Here is a 16,019-nt window from a genome sequence, read left to right on the forward strand (position 1 = left end):
ATAAAGTCTTATTGTCAGCTGGCAGATATTTATGTGTGTATGCAGGCAGAGCAAATGTGTAGACTGAAATCAAATGGTCATGAAATGCTAGTAGGATTCTGCTAAGAAGGAGAAACGTGAGGAACGTGGGAGAAGGACCGAGAAAGGGTTCCAAATTACCTTCTACTTATCCAAACATTAAGAGCATTTAAACATTTGCGTGTTCCCAAATGATAATCCAGAATCATAAAGATCATCTTGCTGTTGTTCACAGCCTATTTATTCCAAGCTATCATTGCCTCCCATTTCGTCCCCTAAAGCCGGGTTCCCCTCAAACAACACAGGAGAGGCCTTCAGAGACAATATTGCAGCAAAACTGAGAAGCTTTATTTCTTTTCTGAAATACCAACTGCTTGTGAACTCTGCTTGAACCTTAAAAGGAGGCAAAGGGCCATAAATCACATGGACAATGCTCTACTGTTTGGTGGCTCATCTTTTAGATCTCCCTTCCCCCCTGCACGGGGGGAGAGAGAGAGAGAGAGAGAGAGAGAGAATGAATCCCCCCCCCCCCGCTTTCCTTCTTCCCTTCCTTCATAAAACGAAAGAAATGCCGAGTATTTTTTTGAGCTTCGCCAGGATGGCCCCCTGCTTAAAAGCCGGGCTTCTGTGGGGAACGCTCAAGGCGCGGCTTATATACATTCCGTCTTTTGGCCCAAATTCTTTGCAGCCAGCGTGGGAGGCTGAATCGAAGGGAAGCCGCCGAGTACCCTAGTCTGCGCTTCGAGCTCCCTTCCCCAAGAGGAGCACGAGAGAAGTCAGCCTCGTCCGCAGCCTTGAGCGCAAGGCAGGGGGAAGCATCCGTCCCCATGGCCTTCAGACCCCTCTCCATCTGCTCCGAAGAGTAGTTAGATCAGGAGGCCCCTCTACGTTCCCTCCTCCTCTCTTTATGATCTCGCCGCCAGCTCTCCCCGCCTTCGCGTGCACACATGCAAACCCCCCACGTGTCTGCAGCGGCACAACCGAACTCCGCGCCGGTCCCGAGAAGTTCCCGGCTCTCGCCACCGCGTTCGATCGGATCGCCCGCCCGCCCGCCGCAGACTGTATTCATATGAAGCAAGTCCTCTGCTAATGCGTCCACGACACTTAATTCTGCGGGGGGATCAATATCTAATATGATACCGAATAAATAAAAGGCAGGACGAGAGGCCGGAGGAGTGGTTATTAAGCAGCCGGAGTTCTCTCCGCGCATATCAATGCACCTGTCAGAGGCGGAGGGGGGGGGGGAAGTACAATTTATGGCTCTTGGCGCTCGGGCAGTAAACGCTTCAGTAAGGAACGGAATGGAAGCCGGGGAAGGGGGGGGGGAGAAGCCGGAGAAACGGGCGGGGGCGGGGAGAGGGTGGCGAAGGGTCAGTGGCGGGTTGGCGGGGGGGAGAAGAGAGAGAGGCAGAAAAGGATCCGGGCACAGCAAAGTGTAAAACAGGCTGCGTGGGAGACGAGGCTGCAGGCGAAGGCCCCGGTCTGGATGGAAGGGGGGGGGGGAAGGGGGTCTCTTCACCGCCCGCACTCTGTATATAAAGGGCCTCGGGGCCTTCCTATCACTCTGGCCCAGACGTTAAAGGAAAGCCGGGATTTTCCTCCGCCGCCCCCCCTCCAAAGACGCAGAGGAGAAGCCCAACAGGCCTTTGGACACGCCAGGGACCCCTTTTCGACCGACCCTGGAAGGCCTCTCGGGGTCTGGGTTTGGAAGGAGGAACGTCAGTCCTTCAACCGAGGGATCTCTGCCCCGCCGCCGCCAGGAAGGAGCCCCGGGGAAAGGAGCGATCCTTCCGAGGGAGACCTTGGATGATGGATGTGCCCGGGCCGTAGCTGCCATCTTCTGTCACCGTCCCACTGTGTCATGGGGCTGTCACCGCCGCCGCGTTGGCAGCGGGATTGCGCCTTCGGTGGTATGAGCTTGTGTGTAGGAGCCCGCCTTGGTGTTCATAACAGGCCTGAGGAAGTGGGCTTGATCCACGAAAGCTCGCCTTCAACTACAGGGGCTAGTCCTTGAGGTGCCGCAGCGTTTTCGCCTTCTTAAGTTTTTTTTATTTTGCTTTTACTTTTGCCTGATATTCCAGCGCAAACTAACACGGCTGCCTCTGCTATAATATGCCAGCTGTCTTTTCTCCCCTGCCAGCCTTCTCTCCCCCCCCCCCCCGCTCAGTCATTTCCTTCCAATAGCTAAGCAGATAACGCCGTTACAGCTCTTACTAAATGCATTCAAAGGAGCCTGCCATGGTTTCACCCACTGCATTCCCAGAAATGAAATTTGTGATACTCCAAAGTGCTTAATTTATGCGGGATCGGGTTTGATTGGACACCTCGAGGTGGGCACCCGAAGGAGAGTAGCGTGGGGGCTTGGTGGGACCGACCGGGATCCTTGTGGAAGAGCTTCACAAAGAGAATTTTCCACCCTCGCCTTCCCCTTTAATAATGATCTATGGAAGTGTGGTAACGGGATATATTAGTTCTTCTTAGGAGAAATAGCAATACTACCGCCTTTGTGATAACATCCTTTTCTGTTTATTCCAAGTGTAAGGTTAAGGCTACTGAGTACTAACCATTTTTGAAAATCGATTGTCAGCTTTGCACTATGTGAGGTATACTGTATAAAGGGCTCCTAGGAGGAATCAATAGCTAGATTTCCTCGCCACCCCCCCACCCCCAATCCCTCTTCCACACAGAATGCATCATCTGTTGGTAACCCCTACATGGAGGAACAGTGGCCAAGGAGGATGCAGGCAAAACAATTATTTTAAAGAGGGTGGGGGAACTCACCACAGCTACGTTTTTTCTTGAATTTTATCTGTAACCCTGTTAGTAGGATCCTCAGCTTCCTTTGGATAAAATGACGAGCTGTACCTGGAACAAAGGAGAAAATTCAGTGAAAATATTTTCTTTCTTTCTTTCTTTCTTTCTTTCTTTCTTTCTTTCTTTCTTTCTTTCTTTCTTTCTTTCTTTCTTTCTTTCTTTCTTTCTTTCTTTCTTTCTTTCTTTCTTTCTTTCTTTCTTTCTCATTTCCGTCTCTGGACTTCATAAATAATATATTTTAGAAGCAACCTACATATGAGTAATAGTTTCTCTCACACACATAGGATGGGACTTATTCCCAAAGAAATGTGTTTTCGTTCCTGGCCTTATGTGACTGTATAATTTAAGAGTTTTTTTTTTCTTGCTGAAATTAAGTCATTTGAATTGTCACCAAATAATATACGAAGGGAACTTTAATAGTCTCTGAATATATACGAGCCAGCCCAGTTCTGTTGTTACCCACCTAACAAGCAAGGGTTTAGGCAATCAAGTAATTGCAAAAGATCATATGCTTTTAAATTAGGCGTTTAGAGGCTCTCACATCCTCGGCAACGTTTCCAAGCAGAATATTCAGAACTGTAACACATTTCCCTACTTTTGCTTGCTCATTTTGAGGTGGGACGGTATGTATAAATAAATAAATAAATAAATAAATAAATAAATAACCATAGTTGTGTGAACAGCAACTTTGTAGCTTGCCCCTTGAAAAGGAGATTTGGTTGAATCAAACTGTGTACCCCCAAACCGTCACACATATAAAAAGGAGGCAAATATTTACATCCAAGGCACATCATTCTCCTCCGAAGAATAGAAGGCTCTCAGGAAGAGCCTCTGTGCCATAATAATAACTGAGACTCATGCATAATGCACAGCTGGGGAATACCCTGGGTATGTCACACTAAGTAAAATCCGACCATGACTCCCCTTGCAGTATCTTAGCAGTCTGCCTTTGGGTTGTTGCAAGGAGATGCACTCAGATTGGATATCTCTCTCTCTCTCTCTCTCTCTCTCTCTCTCTCTCTCTCTCTGTGTGTGTGTGTGTGTGTGTGAGAGAGAGAGAGAGAGAGAGAGAGAGAATGTATTCGTAGGCAACACATTTTTGAAGCTACAGCTTACTCATCCTTCCAAAACATCAGCTCCCTCTCTTTATGTGGGACTACAGTTTGGCCTTTGCATCTGAATTTGCCAACTAAAAACTTCTGACAACATCCACAGAGCTACTAGTGCTCTGGGGGAGGGGTGGGTGGCATCTCCCCACAATGAAGCTAGGGCCATTATAAAGAGAATATCTAACAAGCATAAGCCTTTGAAATGACCTTTGGCTTGTACAGCCATAACTCACCACTTAATGAACAACCCAACGGAAGCACCCTCCAACAGCTGCCAGCAAAAAAACGAGCTCCCAACTTCCTTCTCTTATCCCTCTCCAAGTCCAGCTGTGAGGCAGGCAGCCCTTCTTACCCCTCCCCAGCCACCTTTAATTTAAGCTGGCCAAATGAGGTTTGGGTGAATGCCGCCTTGCCGGTCACACACACACCATGCTTCTTTCACTCCAGAAAGACCTGTTCCCAGCATCCACCTTATATAAGCTATTCACCTGGGCACGTGTTAGTTTTAAGCAGTTTTGTTGGTATTATTTTGGTCCCTTTTTGAAAAAAAAGGAGTTGATGCAAAAGAAGGAACCCTGCGTAGTGGACGAAGAAGGCTTAAGTTGAGGGAGAAGGAGGGAGTTGGCAAAATGCTGGTGGGTGGGTGCCACCTCATAGAAGCACCTGAGTAGAAGGACCATTATTTGTAAAAAGCCAGCCCATGTTACTCGCTGTTGATTAACTTGGTAAGTTTTCATTTCGTGTCTAATTAATTATCGACTTCTGAATATCTCTGCTGCACCCATGCCACAAGGGAAGGAAACGCTGATTTAGACTCCTTGTTATTGTTGTTGTTGTTGCCAGAAAGAAAGAAGGAAAGGAAGGAAGGAAGAAAAAGACAAAACAATAAAAGCAAGTGAACTCAAATATTTGCAAGCCGGTTTGGGCTACCATCTGTCTTTTGATCTGACAACCACCCAACTTTCGGTTGTGCTTTCAAATCGGCTGTCCCACTGCACCAGCTTTTTGCACATCTCCAGAAGATGGGAACGGTCAAACACCTCTGAGTACTCTCTGCCTAGAAAAACCCTAGAAAGGGCCGCCATAAGTCGGAATTGACCTGAAGGCACAAAATAGCAAACCAAGAGCGGCTGCCTGTAGCATCGTCCTCAGTGTTGTCCCGGTCTCGCTAGACTCTAGGGCCAATCTTCGAGGATCCTTCAGGCCCGGGCCGACAGGGCGAGAATGAGAGAGAAAGGAAGGAAGGAAGGAAGGATGGAAATTTTAGGTGAAGTTCCAAGCGAGAGCGATCCCTGCCGCGTAAGGAAATGAAATGCCGCTTGCCGTAATTGGATTCAGCTGACTAACTTGTCAGCCCCGCAGCTTGGAGGCAAAAGGGCTAAAGGAAAAGAGAGCCGCGCGGGGGAGGGGGGGGGAGAGTGCGGTAGCTTGCTGGAAGCTTCTTCCGATCCAGCCTTGCGCAAAACGTTGCCCAAAGCGCAATTCACCGCTGCCTGGTCAGAATACTGTGCGTTAACGCGCTGGAGTGTGTGTGCGTGGAATCGGGGAAATGCATGCAGGTACTGACCTCTGGATCTAGAGCCATACATAAATAAATAAATATTATACACAGCTATAAATTGCCTTCCTTCCAAGTCTCAGAAGCTTCCTGCTGAAACTTATGCGAAATTTACTAGGTGGATAAATGGTAGTCGAGCAGACCGCATGGCTCCCCCATAGTGCTTGGCGAATTTACCTGGCAGTAAGTTTGACTAAGCTCATCTGGATTTCTTTCCAAGCAAGACTTGACTGCACATGATTATTATTAAAGTATATTGCGGATTCCTGTTCCACTAAAATACCTCTACGTTTACTTCCAAGCAAATGAATGTAACAGCGTCACAGCTATAAGTTTTTACAACTCTCCGTTTAAATACTGTACGTTACTTAGGACTGCAACACGGGTATGCCTAATTCTGTGATGCGTGTGAATTAGAATCCCCATCTCTGTAATATTTATTGGCCACAATCCATCACAGAATTGGGCACACCCGTGTTGCAGTCTTAAGTAATCTAAGTGAGGAGTGGAATTTACTTTCAGGTAAATATGCAAAAATACTCCTCTTATGAAAACCAGTGAGAGAGCAGATCTGCCTGCCTCTCTTGGATTGTGGCTTATCTTTATTTATGACGAATCATATGGGCACACTTACCCTAGCTCATTTTGGGGCTTTTCTATAGATTTATACAAGCCCACCACAGTTATGACCAACCAGTATGCTTTGTTAGCGTATGTGTGTGTGTGTGTGTGTGTTTTGGGGTATGGGGGAAATAATTCAGATTAAAAAGAAGGTGCAGTACAAGAAAAAGACGCAAGACAAAATATTACTTTCTGGGATTCCCTCCAAACAGGAGGCAGGAATACTATTTCCACAGGGTATCTATTAAATGTGACTGCAGGTATATAGTGCATTGTTAGCTTAGTCCAGTTATCCATGCCAAAAGAAGAGCAGAACTATTCAAAAACACAAGAGCCCTAAAATTTAGCAGGACACCTAAAGAAATACATCTGTTTTCATATTTAAACACAAAGGTTTTGTATCTTCCTGGCCCCCCACCCTCGTTCTTTGAAATCCAGGTTTCTCCTCCTGCCTTCCTTAGGTTACCCTAGATAAAGGCAGCCTTGGGGGAAAGCTACAATTCGGAAAGGCCCATAATTTGCTACAACAAAAACAACCACAACCACAACCATCAACCTGTTACCATTTCAAGTGATCTACAAAGATACGGTGTCTATGCATTTATTTTATGTCCCCCGGATTGATTACCAGCACCTTCTCTTTTCTTTCCCTTTAGAGTCAGGAGTTGAGGGCACTGGGGTAGGATGCAGAATTCCATCTTTGTTTAAGCTCATGCAGTTGCTTACCTGTATCCCTGCTTATGCTAAAACTGTTCTTCCCGGTCAAAAACTGTGGATTTGCAGCTTTGAGGATATATCCTTCCTCCTTTGTTCTGTAGACAATACACTCCTAAAACTGATCTTGCGCGTTTGCCCAGGCATTTCCATAGACCAGTATTCCCGATAGAATAAAGACGAAGGCTGGAGCGCCAATAAAAGAGCGCAAATGGATTTTGAGTTTGCTGGGATTAGTAATGTATACTTATATATGCATACATTATATACACATGTATTCTAAAAATCCTTGACGATCAGCCCCACGGAAAAAGACGTCACTTGGCTAGCTTATGGTGTTGCTTTGTTTGCAAATAACCAGGCGATGAAGCCATGTATGCGATATAGTCATATAGATATAGACCTATATATATGAGCCACAGAGAAAGCCTTCTGTAATAAGGAAAACAGGCGCTGCCTTAAAATACAAGCATATTTGTTCACGTGATCCTGAGAGAGGAGATGGCTCTGATTAAGGCTGGGACTTCCACTCGGGTTATCCTCTGGATAAATCCTCCCCCAATATCAGCGCTCGAAAGTCTGGGGAGCGGAGGTGGGCTGACCCAGGGATCCAAAAGCACCCGCAAGCCTTCCTATGGGGGAAAAAAAAGCCAAGAGCATCGCCTGGGCACAGCCTGATTCATACAAAAATCTCCACTCACGAAGTCCAGTGCCAAGGGGCGGCCGAGCGCCCGGCTGGAGTATCCTTAACAAATCCTCACGTCTCCAGCTGACTCGGATCCCCTTAGTCAAATATTTCATAGGAGAGATGGTGGGGTGGGGGTGAGGGGTGAAGCTGGGAGCTCCTCCAGTCTCTTGGTGACAAATTAAACCGCCGCGGTAATTTGCGCTCAAGAAACACAGTGGGATTATAACAATAATAATCCTATGTGTCGAACAAATGGGTGTGTGTGTGTGTGTGTGTGTGTGTGTGTGTGTGTGTGTGTGTGTGTGTGTGTGTGTGTGTGGATGGGAGGGATTGGGGTGGGGGCTCCTCTTAGTGGCAGAGGAGGGGCTTCTCCCCCATTGCTTCTCAAAAATAGTTATGACTTTAAGGCAGAAGGCAAGAAAGAAGAGCGGTGGATCGCGTCCTAGTTGTCAAACTCTGCTGTCGGGACGACGGACTTCTGCACAGGCGGCGGAAAGTGTCTGGGGGGGGGGGGCGGCGGCGGCTGCGCTTCTTCCCGAGTCTTGCCGCGCGGAAGTGTTTGGCTCGTTGTTATTAAATAACGCAACTAGAAGGGGGTCGAATTAGGTAGAAGCAGTTCGGGCAACACGGCGGATTCTTCCTGTGGCCTAGTGATGGGAGAAGTCCTTCGTTTTGTCCTCCTTCTCTACCGCTATCCCCGCTTCCACGTCGGTATATAAGCCGTCTTTAGAGATAAAACACCGAGGGCCCGGTTGTTCGCGCAAAGCCTATTCCAAGCAAGTCAGGTGAGGCCGGGCGCTGCTCCCGAGGGGCTTTTGTCTGAGCCACCAGAGTCACTCAGAACTGTAGAAGTACCCCCGACCTAATCTCGAATCTCCCAAAATTGCATTACCATCCAAAGCATGGAGATCTGACAGTAATGTATTGCCTGAACGATACTCACCGTAAGTGTGCGGTTGCATTTATCTAAATTACTTCTCTTTCTCCTGAGTTGGCAAACCAGTCTTTAAGAAAGGCGGGCAGAAGAGATTGCAGCCTGGTTGTGGAAGTTTGGGGCGATGTGGGGGGCGGGAGAGAGAGAGAGAGAGAAGAGGGAGGGAGGGAGAGCCTCCGATGCGAGGCTGTGAAACATTTCGTGGGGTGTGTGCAATTTAAAGCCGGCGGGAGAGAGTCGATCTAATCAAAAGCAGAGTGTTTCTGTGTCCTGGTCTTGTGCATACTGACAAGGGACTTTTTAGCCGGTGAAACTTACTCCTAAGTAAAGGTGCTTAGTCGGATCGCATCCCATTGGACCCACTCTTTTCAAGGGCTAGATGTGAGAGCCGTGGGCTTATGGCTTGGCCGTTCCTTGCCTTAACAGTTTCTTTTAACCTGTCGGCCAAACCCTTTGCAGTCGGACAGGGAAGGCCGAGTCCAAATTAAATACCACATAGGTGAACCGGTGGTGAGGACGCGCGCACACACAAAACCCACACTCATTCACATATACGTATGCATGCAGGACTTTTCCTCATTCCTTAGAGGAGAAGACGGTCAAGAACACCGCCAAGCCAGGACAGATAAAGAAGGGTATAAAAGAAAAAGTGATTGTAAACATCTCTAGGGGCGAGCGAAATCGCACATGGCTAGGAAGGCCACCTATAATGGGTGTGTTTAAAATAAAATAAACACACCAAAAGCAAAGGAACCAGCCCCAAATTCAGCCTGGAAGCGTTGCGAGCCAAGGGTGAAGGCAGATGGGGATCTAAGGCTTCTCGGGCGAAGCATATGTTCATAGAGCAATAAAATGGAAAGATTTACAATCCTGGCCTTTCTTCCCCTCCACACCTCACCCCCCCTTCATCACACACGCACGCACACACACACACACGGATCAACCTCACACCCTTCGAGGAATTGCTTGGATGATTTATAACAAACCCGGCAATTGTCAAGCTGATAAAATATTCCCGCCGATATGCAAGAACCGAAGTTATTGTGGAAGGGCCTTTTCCCTTTAGGTGAGGAGTTTGTCCCCTCGTCTCTCTTTTGGGATCTCGTTTTGGGGTCTTAAGTTGCGGGGAGAGAATGCAAACTTGTGTGTGTCTCAGCGGGTGCACCCGCTGGCGCCTAAACGCACGAATTCTGGAACAGCAAATCTGTTCTTTTGTCCGTATTTCAGCCCATAAGCGTTTGTCATTTTTTTTTGTAATAATTAAGTTAATGTATCATTGTTTGGATGTATAATTCACAGCGCAGGAAAGTGTGCCTGTGTTCTGACACACAAGGGAAATAATAAAAACAACAACCTGTATTTATTTGTGTGGTTTTTTTTTTCTCCCCTTCGGAGAAAAGGTATCTAAGAGAGGCTTAATAAAGATTGCGCTACGTGGAAAAAAACACGTTACCTCCAGAGAACCGGAGATTTAGAAGGAAGGCTAATAAAGCTTGCAGCATGTACACTGGTCTGGGTATGCGTTTGGGTGCCTATGAGCATCCATCTGTCTTTCCATCTGCTTCTCTATCCACACACACAAATGCATAGGCAGGATATAATGCATTGCGTGTTCAAAATTCCTGTTCTTTTTAAGCAATGTCAAGCCAAGAAAAGAAAAGAAAAGAAAAGAAGACTCTTAGAATCCTACAATAGCAACTGAATACCGACTCCAGTGGGACTATCTCTCTCCCAGGTATCTTCTCCAAATCCTTTCAGATCCGAATATATTCTAAGCCGGCTTCACCAAAATCATCATGCCTTTGTGTGATGCTACTACGCGATCGCCTAGCAGGATCAGGAGGGGTGGCGGTGGTGAAGTACCCTTAGAATTCATTATCTGTTGGTTAAAGTCTGCCTTGGGTAAAATTTCAACTCCGTTTTATAGCCTTCTATTATGACGCAAAGAAAAATTTATGACCCTGGCATGAAAAGAAGTTCAGGGCCTTTTCTCACCGTTTAAGAATGGACCGCAGATGCCCTGACAGCTAGCATTGTTCCCAGTTAAGATATAAACAACCAGTAAATCTTCGCTGTTTCCCCACACAAGCAGTTTTTTTTTGTCAAACCTTCTCTTGCTCACTCTTCCACCAAGGGATACAGAAAAGACCCGTTATTTGCACGGCACCACATATCACATAATAAAGAGTAAACATTGGGGTGTTCCCCCCCCCCAATACCCGTACCCATATGCCCACAATAGCTTCTCACTGGAGAGTAGGGTTACAAATCAGGGAGAGAAGGGGCTCTATTTGTCAACCGTTTGACAGCTAAGTTCATTAAGGATTTCGAAATATAAAAGAAAAGAAAGAAAATGTGTACCTACCAAGCTCCGCTTTCTTTCTTTCTTTTATTATTGGTTATTTTTCCCCCTCTTCGGCTGTAGCCAAAGAGCTAGGTGTGCATAGAAAGAGCCTGCGCCCCTTGGTATATTATATTCTTGGGATCTCTTCAGTTTTCAAGTCTGATAGAGTCCTTTGGTTGGCAGATTAATGACGACTCCGTGTTTCTTAAGGGACGCGCTGAATTAATTATTTCGCCCATCACGTGGTCAGGACTTGGAGAAAAATCTATTCTTATCATCTTCCTTGCACTTTGAGAGGCTGTCTGCTGTGACTCTTCCATAGCAAGATGATTTGGGTCTACATGGTTATATTTAACCCTCTCCTTCACCACTAACACACACACACATACACACACAGCCTGAAAAGAAAGAAAATAAATGAAATCAAGGGAAAGGGTTGCCAAGCCTGGCCGTGGAAAGCTATGGGAGGTGCTTCCGTGAGAAGTTCCTCTTGGCGGTAGGGGAGAGTGAATGGAGATTTTGTTCTCGCTGCCGCCTTTTGCTTCCTTGTCCAAACCATCATGACCAGAAGCGGTGCAAGAGACAAAACATACCAGTGGGAGCAAGAAGAGCTGTTCGCCACTTCTTCTCCAGGGAGAACCTTCATCAGAACATGGTCTTTGCTGTCTTTACTGGTCTTTGCTGTGTTGCTGTTTTTGTTGAAAATGAACGACCATGTAGTGGTGGTGGTGCATTGCCAAATACACATACACACACAAATACACACACACACACACACACACACACACACACACACACACACACACACACACACACACACACACACACACACACACACACACACACACAATCCCAGCAACCCCTCTCCTGGATAAAAGGGAGGGCCTTGTTTTCATACATGGATCAGGTCCTCTTTGAGGCACATTTTTGGGGGGATGGGTTTCCATCCTTGGCTGTTCATCAAGAGAAGACGAGCCAACATGTGGAAAATAGAGGGATGAACATGTGTATATATGTAGGATAAAAATAGCGCAATCCACCTTTGTGTAAAAATTAATGTTTCATTGCTTTCAGGAGTGTTTATCTTGGCAGCAAGGAATGGGGGCTTTCTTCTTAAAAGCCTACAGGAAAGTTCTCAGTCCACTACAGTGTCTTCAAATGGATTCCTCCTGAAGATAAGGGCTGGAAATGGAAAGGCCTGCTGGCCTAGTCTTCCCTGAAGGGCTTGGGGCCAAGTAGCGCATAAGCTAAATCAGGATCTACTGGTAAATTTCTTGGGGATTGGAAGTAGTCTGCCAGAGGTCTTTGATTTCCATCTGATTAATGACAGCAGGGGCAAAATTATCTCCTCCACCACTATCCTTATCTTTGGATGAAATCAAGAAATTTGGGGGTGATAGAGAATGGGTTTTGTATGGAAGGTTTCTCTCTAAACGTATTTTGCAGCAGACTTCAACTGTTGGACCTATGTTCTGGTAAATAACAAAGTCTGCCCATGCCTGGTCTGGAAGACTTAAAATCTGGAAAATGCTTTCTCCTCCAGATTTGGTGGTACTAAGAGCAAACCCATTAAAATCAATGGGATGTTGCTGTTGTTTTTAAAAGGGGTCCATTTTATTTACCACTAGGTCTGGACCCAGGCTGCTGATGGTAGGGGGTGATGATGATAATGATGGTGGATTTGATGCTGGCGGTGGATTGAATATACTGATTGCTGTCTGCTGAGGCCCACTTGGGGTATACTGTAGCGCCTATTCTTTCAGCCCAGCCACAACCTGCGACACAGCCATATTAGAAGTACGCCATTTTGAATGGAGCCACTCAGGTCATAGCCCACCCCATTCAAACCAGCATGACTTCTTCCACTGAATTCAGGAGTGTGGGCTACATCTCAATAATTTGAGGAAATTTATTTTTATCAAAATGGTGATGAAATTCCATCCAAAGAATTGGTTCTATCAGTGCAATGATAGAAATGATAGAAACCGTTGGGCTAAACGCAATGTTAATATTAGCTGGAGATACTGGAAGCAACTGGGTTTGTTAAGCCACATTGATGTCAATGAGTCTACTGCAGTTGAGACTAGCACTGTATTTAGTGCTTTGGATACCACTCTGATGTCCAGACTCTATACATGCTTATTTCTATGTATGCGAGTAGTTCAGTCAGACATGCTCCCGAAGTACAACTGGATGCTGACCCTAACACACTTTCCATCTGGAAGTCAGTCCTACTGATCTCATGTGTTTTGGAGAGTAAACATGTTTATAATATCAATAAGAGAGTTTTCTGAAATTGAAATCATGTCCTCAGAAGTAGGAAAGAACAGCATCTCTATGGATTTTTCACTGGCCAGGAACTTTTAACATCAAATGTGTAAGCTCATGTATAGAGTGGCATTATCTGGGCAACAACAGAAGATGTGAGGACTGATGTGTAGTTTGGAGGTTAAATGTTGCCCTGAAAATGCATTAGAAGTTGCATTATTAGTGCAACTTTTAAAGTCAAATCCGAGACCTGTTGTTGAGTGTAATGGACCCACCTGGAGGGTACCACAGGGATCACATCTTTATTCAGCCATGAACTCTTCAGAAGGCCTTAGGAAGGTCATCAGTACTCTGTCCCAGCCTGCCCTCTGCAAAATGGGAAGAATAAAAACTCCCAACTATTGCAAGGGCTGCTGCGTTAAGTCTTGTATTGTATAGAGTCTTGGGTGATGTTACTAAGTCTTCTACAGTACACACATGCACATACACCCAACCGATGGAAGGGCTTGGTTAATAATTGCTTGATCTTCCTCACTTTCAACACACCAGCTCAGATCCAATAAGTTTTGTAACTGAACTCAGGTCTCTGCTTAATTCACAGGGTGGTTGTCACTACTGTTGCTGCTATTTTAACCTGGTCTGAGTACATGTACACAGACCAATATGCATGCATGCAAGTACACATACACAAACAAGGGTGCCACAAAACACACACGCGCACACACACACACACACACACAGAGTTCTAATCATGCAATATTGGAGAGGATCTGTTGTCCAAAGAAGAAGATCAAAGTTACCACCCATCCATACTTAGCTTGGCAGTATCAGTTGCAAGATTCCTTGAATGGTAGCCAAAAGATGGGAAGCAATTCACCCTGAAAGAAGTGGAAAGCTGCCAACTATCATGTCCAGGAAGAGGATTTAAGACAGATATAAATACATTGCATGAAAGGGTCACCAAAAGAGAGGAAAAGTAAGTAACATGAGATATAGAAAGTGGAGAACACTTCAGGGTATTTTAGCATGCTGTAAGTTTGTTTACTTTAACTTGCTTTTTCTCATCTTTACTTAATCTACTTTGGATGGTTTTTCTGAAGAAATGTTTTAAATAAATACATTTAAGTGAGTATCGCCTTACATCCTTTGCTTTTTAAGCAGACATTGACCCTGCTCATGTATACTCAGGAGTAAGTTCCATTGAAGTCAATGGGATTTCCATAGCAACCCCAACAATAGGATCAGAAGTGTCAGAAGGAAGTTCAGTACTGGCAGGCAGGTGTGGCCTTAATTCCAGACCCAGGTGTAATCTTATATATATTTATTCAGAAGTACAGCAACTGCAGCCGGGATGACTGAAATCAAATTCTGAATAACTGTGATTCAGCCTGCAAACAAAAATATAACTGTGAAATTACTTGGAAGATCTATGTAATCCAGTGGTTTCCAAATAAACACCCTTAGGAGTAGAATATAAAGCTGCACTCCTTTGGATATTTAGTTCAGAATGAGCCTAAATCAGTGCAATTTGCTTCTCAATATCCAGGCATGAATAATATTTATCAGTATATATAGTTGACATTAGGATGTGGGCAACATCAGCCCACAGTATGCTACTTCTTCCGTGTTGTTTTCTATAGCAGTACATGTAGACTTACACTCTGAGGTTAGTTTTTGTAGATATAAGAGAAACTATACATCCTACATGATCTCCCTGGATTTTGTTTTACTTCTTTCCGGTAAAAATAGAGTCTCTTTCTGTCTTTTATTATATGAAGCATCTGTGTACAGAGAGGACATGGATCAAGATAACTTGTATAAATAGTTCTTTAATTAGAGGCAGCAAAAAAAAAACTATAAGCAAAGTCTAGAAAACATTTTAGGAGAACAGACAACTGCTGTTTTACAAAGCGATTTAATCACTAAGATCTAGTAGCATACAACTCTGAATTTATAAGGGAGGATTGTGGCAGCCCGCCCCATCCCCACCCCACTTCTTCAGTTTGTAGTGGGACGATTTCAGCATAGTCCAATATCAAAACAGTCACCATCAAAGTAATTTCTCTCCTCAAACAACTGAGAAAAGAGTATAGGATGTGAATGTGATGGGGGTGGGTTTAAAGCATTTTTGGCCAAATGTTTACATCTCAGACCCATCAAACAGAAACCTTTTGATACTCTGCTGCATTCCATCATTCTCTTTCAAGGGCTGACCAGCATAAATGCAACCAAGATTTAAGACACCCCCCCTCCCACCCACCCCAAAAAGCTCAAAGGAGACTCCCCTCCCCAGCACAACTTTAAGAGTTTGGACCGAACATTTGTTCAGGGGACATTAGCATTACAAAAGGGCTTGGGGACAGTTCTTGCTTTTTCTTCACACGTTCTGAATTCCACGTGGTTGAAGATGCAGGACTCAGGGTGGGAGGGATGGGGGAGAGACAAACGAACGGTAGGATGAAGTCCAAACTGCCTCATTGGCAGACTTGTTCGAAACATGTTTATGCGGAAGTCTGTGACATTGGGATTAAAGGGTGATTATACCTTCGGAAGTACGTATGTTTAGCCTCTGGGCCTTTCTTTCACCCAGACCACTCTCAGGCTGCAATTTGCCCACATGGCATAAGTCCCATTGAAATCAAGGGGACATAACTTTCCGACACACACACATTAGATGGAGGCTTCCGATCTCCAGGTTTCAAGGCAGGGTTGAGTTACAGGGCAGTTCCATTGAAATTCACACCTTCCTAGTGTGTGGCTAGAGGGAAGGATGCACCGCCACAAAAGGGACTTCCCTCTTTCCCTCTCCTTTGCTAGCTCTCTCTCCCCCTTCTTTCCAGAACATTAGGGCAGCAGCCCTACCTACCCCTGCTTGGCAGGGAATGCTCCATTAAACTCCGGACTTAATTTCAGAACAAACACCAACAGGATCAGCCAACACTTACTAAAGC

The 16,019-nt window shown here is 45.5% G+C and overlaps 1 protein-coding gene across 2 annotated transcripts in view; it reads right to left on the reverse strand.

Annotated features, from left to right (window-relative positions):
• Positions 1 to 16,019, reverse strand: part of HOXD3 (homeobox D3) — a 51,636-nt gene that overhangs the window by 11,224 nt on the left and 24,393 nt on the right. For both annotated transcript variants that reach the window (XM_072980485.2, XM_072980493.2), the window contains exon 3: positions 2,800 to 2,883. The gene's annotated coding sequence lies outside the window, so the exon portion shown is untranslated. The remainder of the gene's footprint in view (positions 1 to 2,799; positions 2,884 to 16,019) is intronic.

Source organism: Pogona vitticeps, chromosome 1 (assembly GCF_051106095.1).
Source record: "Pogona vitticeps strain Pit_001003342236 chromosome 1, PviZW2.1, whole genome shotgun sequence".
NCBI lineage: Eukaryota > Metazoa > Chordata > Lepidosauria > Squamata > Agamidae > Pogona > Pogona vitticeps.